Source organism: Anolis sagrei, chromosome 6 (genome assembly GCF_037176765.1).
Source record: "Anolis sagrei isolate rAnoSag1 chromosome 6, rAnoSag1.mat, whole genome shotgun sequence".
Taxonomy (NCBI): Eukaryota; Metazoa; Chordata; class Lepidosauria; order Squamata; family Dactyloidae; genus Anolis; species Anolis sagrei.
This window is the reverse complement of record NC_090026.1, coordinates 91214536-91222650: the sequence shown is the minus strand read 5'-3', so window position 1 is coordinate 91222650 and position 8115 is coordinate 91214536.

Here is an 8115-nt window from a genome sequence, read left to right as displayed (position 1 = left end):
TGCTGCACTGGAGGGCTGTTTTTACATTCTGCTGTTTTATGTTCTCTCAAATCAAAGCAACGGTTTTGTTTTATCTTTATTTTATTGGATAACACCCATTCCTTCCAGTATTAAAATTCAAGGATGCTCTTGGTGTGTTGAAAAAAAGATACTATTCCTAAATTAAAATAAGGAAACACAATGCACATGTCATTGTGTTAAAACAATCCCAGCATTAGATCTAGGTTCAAAACCATATTTTTGGGGAGGGCAGCATTGATTCATGCATTGGAAACTCCTTTCTCAGCAGTCGGTCAGTGGTACCATAAGCTGCTTCATTATAAAGGTTTCTGGTGGGATTGGAGTCTCCTGTACTTTCCTTATTGATAAGTTAGAGACCTTACAAAGAGATTGTAGTTGGGATCATTATCTTAAGATGTGATAATGGGGTGTGGGAAAAACTTAGGTGAACACTGCAGTGGACTACGGATTGCATCATTAACTCCACTGAAAGCCACTTTATTCCACTCATGACTGGTTATCTGGAAGATGGGGTTGACCGGGATGGCGTGCTCACTGGTGTAACCTGTGAATATGAGTTACTGGTGTGTTGCATGGTGACATGGTGCTCTAAGACTCCCAAAAGACTGTATCTGACATAACTCTTGGGAATCTTTTGCTTATCCTCAGCTTTAGCCCCAGTGGCTTCTGCTAAAAAAAAAAAAAACCAGCAGTGCCATATTCTTAAAAAAAGCAACTCTGCTTTATGGTGCAATTGTCCTTTTGAAAGGGCAGAGGCCTTGGAATTTCTTAATTTTTGGCAAAGAAGGCTATAGACCAGGCATGGGCAAACTTGGACCCCCCAGGTGTTTTGGACTTCAACTCCCACAATTCCTAACACTCCCAGGACCCTTTCTTTTTCCCCTCAGCCACTTAAGCGGCTGAGGGGGAAAGGAAAGGGCCTGAGGCTGTTAGGAATTGTGGAAGTTGAAGTCCAAAACACCTGGAGGGAGGGACAAAGTTTGACCAGGCCTGATATAATAATTATTTATTTATTTATTTATTTATTTATTATATTCCACTCTATCTCCCCAAAGGGACTCAGGGCAGATTCCAAACATAAAAGGCAAACATTCAATACCCAAATACAACCACAATACATCCATACTAACAAAATTTATACAACCCAACATATAAATACGAATTATAACTTAACAAACTAAAATTAAATAGAAAGCACTGCCTGTTATAACAGACATAAAACAAAACATCAAACGGAAACAATAATTTACCATTTCTTTGGGGCAAATAGATTAATCATTGCTCAAGATATCTATTGAGCTAGTGGGGTGAGCAGGGCATGGATTCGGATGGCAACTATTACCAACTATTATTCCTCCTCCTCATAAGCCTGTGAGCAAAGGTATGTCTTCAGCTGTTTCTTGAAAGCAGAGAGGGAGGGGGCCATCTTTATCTCCTTAGAAAGGGAGTTCCAGAGGTGGGGAGCAGCCACGGAGAAGGCCTTGTAGGCTTGTAAAATCACAACTTGAGAATGCTATAGCATTGAGCCATTGAAATTAAAGTACTGTCAAATTTCATTAATTCTACAATCAAAATGCATCCAAGGTTTGATCCAAGAAATGCACACTTGCTGGCATGAATGGATCTGAATGGAATCCATTGAATCCATCCTAGAATTAATGCAGTTTGACACTAGTTTGTGTTATGACTCAATTCTATAGAATCATGGAAATTGTAGCTTTCTAAGGCATCTAGCCTTACCTGTCAAAGAAAGCTGCTGCCTTCCCAAACTAAAACTCCTATAATTCCACAGCATTGAGCCATAGCAGTTAAAGCAGTGTCAAACTGCATCAATTGAACAGTGTAAATGCACTCTCTCTTAGAGGTCTAACAGAGATCTCAGAAGAAACATGAGAGGCTTGGACAAACTTCATCCTTATTCCTTAAGCCATGGGGGTTGCTTTAGCAGCTTGTTGAATGAATATCCTCAGCTGGCAAAACCAGCAAGGCAAGACTATGAGGACCCTCTTTCAAGAGCTGTGTCCTTCCCTCAACCTTAAATGATTCCAGTTGCAGGCATGACTTGCATAAGACTTGCTGCAATATGAATCTTACCAGGCAAATTGATATTTCAATTTCCTCCTCCCACGCTCCCCGTAAAATTAGTTTATTACAGGAAGGTGAATCACTTACAAAGAGGTTGTTATTGTTAAGCAGTGGTGGATTTGATATAGGAACCTAGGGAATGTGGAAACAGAGACATAAATCAGATACTGCTGTAGGTTGTATATGTGTCTTAAAGTTGTCCGTGGATTTCTAATAACCCCATAGAGTATTTAGAGTTATTTGGGCAATTAATACTCAGAGGTGGTTTTGCCAGTTTCTACCTCTGAAATATAGCCTACAGCAATCATTGGTGCTATTTCATCTGGACCAACCCTGTTTAGCTTCCAAGATCAGACAGGATCTAGTGCCTTTGTGGTATTTAGGCTATAGGTACCATATCTAACTTCGTTATTCTCTAGGTTCCTCTATCAAACCCACCACTCTGTCTAACAGTTTCTGCAGGTATCTATTACCCTGGCATTTAAATCCCTGCTCAGCCCTTGAAAACTTCTGGATGACCTTGGGCAAGCCACACTCTTTCAGCTTCAGAGAAAGGCAAAGACAACATCCAGAACAAACCTTGTCAACCCTTGTCTCCTATGGCAACAGTTGGGACCCCACCCCCCACCCCCCACCAGCACCAACTGCTTCTCTGAGCCAGAGTGAAGGGGGGGGGCAGAAGAGTTCCACCTTGTCTCCTGTGCTATGTCATCAATTGGGCGCCCCTCCCCCCCCCCCCCCCCCCCCCCCAGCACCAACTGCTGCTCTGGGCCAGAGTGAAGAGAGAGGGGGCCAGAAGACAGTTCCACCTTGTCTCCTGTGCTATGTCATCAGTTGGGAGCCCCTCCTCCCCCCCAACACCAACTGTTGCTCTGGGCCAGAGTGAAGAGAGAGGTGTCCAGAAGACAGTTCCACCTTGTCTCCTGTGCTATGTCATCAGTTGGGAGCCCCTCCCCCCCAACACCAACTGCTTCTCTGGGCCAGAGTGAAGAGAAAGGAGTCCAGAAGACAATTCCACCATGTCTCCTGTGCTATGTCATCAGTTGGGAGCCCCCCCCCCCCAAAACCAGCTGCTTCTCTGGGCCAGAGTGAAAAGAGAGGGGTCCAGAAAACAGTTCCACCTTGCCTCCTGTGATACGCTAACAATATAATATAATGTAATATAATATATTGTATATACATATAATGTTTATAATATTATAATGTAATACAATATAATACTAATTATAATAATACGATATTATAATTATAGATTTTATATTACATGTAATATTACTAATAATATTATAATATAATTGGTATAGTTCAATATAGTAATATATAATACTGATATTGTACTATGCTAATAATATAATATAATGTAAGCATGTATCTTGTATGTACATATCTGAGTCCCCTTCGGGGTGAGAAAGGCGGCATATAAATGTCACAAATAAATAAATAAATAAATAAATAAATAACCCCCACCCCCTCCCACCCCCACGCATAGGTTTCCCTTGAGTTTAGCATAAGTGCGTCACCAAACTACAACTCCTAAGGTTCCCTGGCATTGAACCATGGTAGTGAAAGTGGTGTCAAACTGCATTAATTCTACAGTATGGGTGCACCTCAAGTCTCTGCGTTATGTTATCCTGCTTTTGGATGCAGCACAAGCAAAAAACAGCATAGGCTACACCGTGTTTCTTCCTCTCAATCTCTTTTGATTGTTAGGTAGGCATTTCTATTGATTTCCTATCTTCTACCGGATGTTTTCCCGAACTGGATTTGTGATGGGATCTGATTCTACTGATTTGTCTGCGCCTTTATGAGCAAACATTGTCGTCAGGGTTTCCAAACTGATTTCTACATTCCGTCTTCCCATTCCTGATCTAAACGCCATCAAGGCACCAGATCCAAGCTTATTTTGGAAGCTAAGTAGGATCAGCCCTGGTTAGTACTTGGATGGGAGGCCGACAGTGAATATCACGTGCTGTGTAGTCTATATTTGAGAGTAAAGAACTGGGGGGGGGGGGGGTCAAGTTTTATCACATTCTGTTCTAGGAGGTGGAACGAAGTAGAAGTAAAAGTTTTTCCTGTCATTAAGTCCAGTCCTCTAGAACTCTGGGGGGGGGGGGGTGCTCATCTCCATTTCTAAGCAGAAGCTGTGCCTATTGATTTACTCACATTTGCATGTTTTCGAACTGCTAGGTTGGCAGAAGCTGGGGCTAACAGTGGGAGCTCACTTTCATTCATGTGGATCAAAATAAGAGCAGAAACCCTGCTAAATCCCAACTGTACTCCCTTTCAATAGCAGCGGTAGACTGGGCGCGTTAAAGCGAATCGGCCGAGCAACGGAAATGTGTGTCCCCACCCCCAAACCTCCTAATCCTGAGCTTGAGACAAGGAGAAAGGGGATCTGGTGAGAATTTATGATGCACACGCCATAAATAGGAGGTGGGTGAGAAACTTCAATCGGGAAAGACAGCCAAGGAAGGAGACCACAAGTGCGTTTAAGCTATGGACTTAAAGACAGTTTGACACCACTTTTAACCACCAGGGATCAATGCTATGAATCCGTATGAGTTCTAGTTTTACAGGGTCTTTAGTCTTCTTGCCAAAGAGTGCTGCTGCTTCACCAAACTACAATTCGCAGAATTGATTTAGGAGCACCTTAAATTTAATCAGGCGATTTATTCCAATCCCAACGTCTCCCTCTATCACTTGATCTTTCACTCACGATAGGTAGATAGATAGATAGATAGATAGATGGCTTGTCATACCCAGCTCTGCTTTTAATGTGTATTTATTATTTTATGGTGGTGTAAAGGCAGAAACACTCACCTCGTCCTTGACATTCCGCAGATATATAAACCTCACTTGCCTAGTTTTCAACAAACCACACAGCCTCTGAGGATGCCTGCCATAGATGTGGGAGAAACGTCAGGAGAGAATGCTTCTGGAACATGTCATAGAATCATAGAATAATAGAATCAAAGAGTTGGAAAAGACCTCATGGACCATCCAGTCCAACCCCTTGCCAAGAAACAGGAATATTGCATTTAAATTACCCCTGACAGATGGCCATCCCGCCTCTGTTTAAAAGCTTCCAAAGAAAGAGCCTCCACCACACTCCGGGGCAGAGAGTTCCACTGCTGAACGGCTCTCACAGTCAGGAAGTGAGAGCCATTCAGCAGTCCTCATGTTCAGAAGACCTCATGTTCAGATGGAATCTCCTTTCTTGTAGTTTGAAGCCATTGTATCGTGTCCTAGTCTCCAAGGAAGCAGAAAACAAGCTTGCTCCCTCCTCCCTGTGGCTTTCTCTCACATATTTATATATGACTATCATATCTCCTCTCAGCCTTCTCTTCTTCAGGCTAAACATGCCCAGCTCCTTAAGCCGCTCCTCATAGGGCTTGTTCTCCAGACCCTTTATCGTTTTAGTCACCTTCCTCATTGCAGTTCAAACTGCATCATACGGATCTACTCTGCCCACATAGAACTGCATTGAACAGTGGAAATCCAGCCTAAGAATCCACAGATAAGGATATCTTCTGGGACTATCTCCCTTTCTCCCCGTTTCTCTTTGAAATGGGGTACCTTTGTTGGACCCCCTCCGTCCTAGAACTTCGTTAGAACTAAATACACCCCACAACCAGCAGAAAATGCAACACAACTCCGTGGATGGGTGCTTGCAAGCTTTATTCGCCAGTCCGGAAAGGGAAATGAGCTTCTTCTCTCTCAAACGTGATCGGCGACGAGAAAAGGGCTAAAACATTCCAATTAAGAATGCATTTATGCGGTGAACTTTGACCTTTGAGGAGTCAGGGCGATTAGCCACAACGTGCGGACCCTTCCAATGTGAGGTTTTTCGGGACATTTCCACAGACTTTAGGGGAGGAAAAAACCAAAACAAGGGATACAAAACGCACTCCGAAAGATCCGTGTTTACATTTCCCAGTAAACATTTGCAGTGTTTCTCAACCTTCCTAATGCTGCGACCCCTTAATACAGTTCCTCATGTGGTGGTGACCCCCAACCATCAAATTATTTTCGTTGCTACGTCATAACTGTAATTTTGCAACTCTTAAATGTGCATCTGATGTGAAGGATGTATTTTCATTCACTGGACCAAATTTGGTGCAAGTACCCGATACCGAAATTTGAATACGGATGGATTTGGAGAGAAACAGACCTTGACATTTGGAAGTTGTAGTTGCTGGGATTTATAGTTCACCTTCAATCAAAGAGCATTCTGAACCTCAGCAACGGTGAAATTGAACTAAGTTTGGCACAAAGAACTCCCATGATCAAGATAAAATACTGGGTTTTGTGAGTATTGACCTTAGGTTTTGGAGTTGTAGTTCACTACCTCCAGAGAGCACTGGACTCAAACGATGATGGATCTGGACTAAACTTGGCACAAATACTCAAATATGCCCAAATATGTCCAAATTTTCTTTAACCTCTTTGTTGTGGGAGGGGATGAAAGCCATGTGATCAGATCTGGACAGACTCCATTGTAGAGCAGTGTTTGTTTTGGACTTCAGTAGGAACAGTGTACAGTTTAGTCTTCAGTAGAAATATGTTTTATAGACTTCAGTAAGAACAGTATGCTATACGGAAGCCATTAGACTCCATTGGACTTTGAGACTAGACAGAAACTCTTTTAGACTCTAAAAACAGAGAGATACTTTAGATCAGTGGTTCACAACCTATGGATCCCCAGGTGTTTTGGCCTACAATTCCCAGAAATCCCAGCCAGTTTAGCAGCGGTTAGGATTTCTGGGAGTTGAAGGCCAAAACACCTGGGGATCCATAGGATGAGAACCACTGCTTTAGATTATGAACTGTTGATTATGAGAAAGATGCCCTGTATTACCTACACAGAGAGACTACTTCTACTTGTAACTGGATTGATATGCAAAGTACCTGTATGCTGAATACATGAAGTTTGTGAGTAAACCAACTATGTTCTTTAAAAGTAACATAGTTGGTTTACTCACAAACTTCATGTATGAAGTCAACAAGCAATTGCTTCCCAGAGACTCCTGCTCTTTGCAGTCTATAAAGAATTTATATATAATCTATCTATCTATCTATCTATCCCTAATCTATAATCTATAATCTATAATCTATATCTATCTATAGAGAGAGAGAGAGAGAGAGAGAGCAGAGTTTCAGAAGTGTGTATATATGTGTGTGTATATATATCAGAAGTATATATATAATTTTGCCTTGTTAACAGCCTTGAGTCGCCTAGGGGCTAAGAAAGATGGTATACAAATACAGTAAATAAATAAATACTTCTGAAACTCTGCTCTCTCTAGATATATATATATATATATAGAGAGAGAGAGAGAGAGAGCAGAGTTTCAGAAGTATTTATTTATTTACTGTATTTGTATACCATCTTTCTACTCAAGGCTGTTAACAGGGCAAAATTATGTATATACTTCTGATATAAATATATGTGTGTGTGTGTGTGTACACACATACATAAACACTTCTGAAACTCTGCTCTCTCTCTTTTTAAATATCTATATATATATACACAGAGAACACACACACACACACACACACACACACACATATATATATATATATATATATATATTCTCTCTCTCTCTCTCTCTCTCTCTCTCTCTCTCATAGTTGCCCCAAATATGCTGGTGAATGCCATTATCCCAAAAGGTTATAACTCTTACACAGGTCATGCTTTTACCAAGAGGTTAGCCATGATTTTTCCAATTCTTGTGAGGTTGTGACTTCTAACACGGCCATGCCTTTCCAAAGATCATAAAATCTCCAAAAAGTTTTGGAGATTTCCATTTTCCAAAAAGCAACACATTCAAAGCCTTCTAATATAGAAGTTCTCTTCATGTCTTGAGGGGCTGAGTTTAAGGAAAATCTGAAGAAGAGGAAACACAAACTTCCTTTTAACTATGCAACCAGTTCCTAATGCAGTTAAACTAGACCAACAGGATCTTAGAAAGTCTTGAAAGTCTTCTTAATTCATTGATTAGGCTAAAA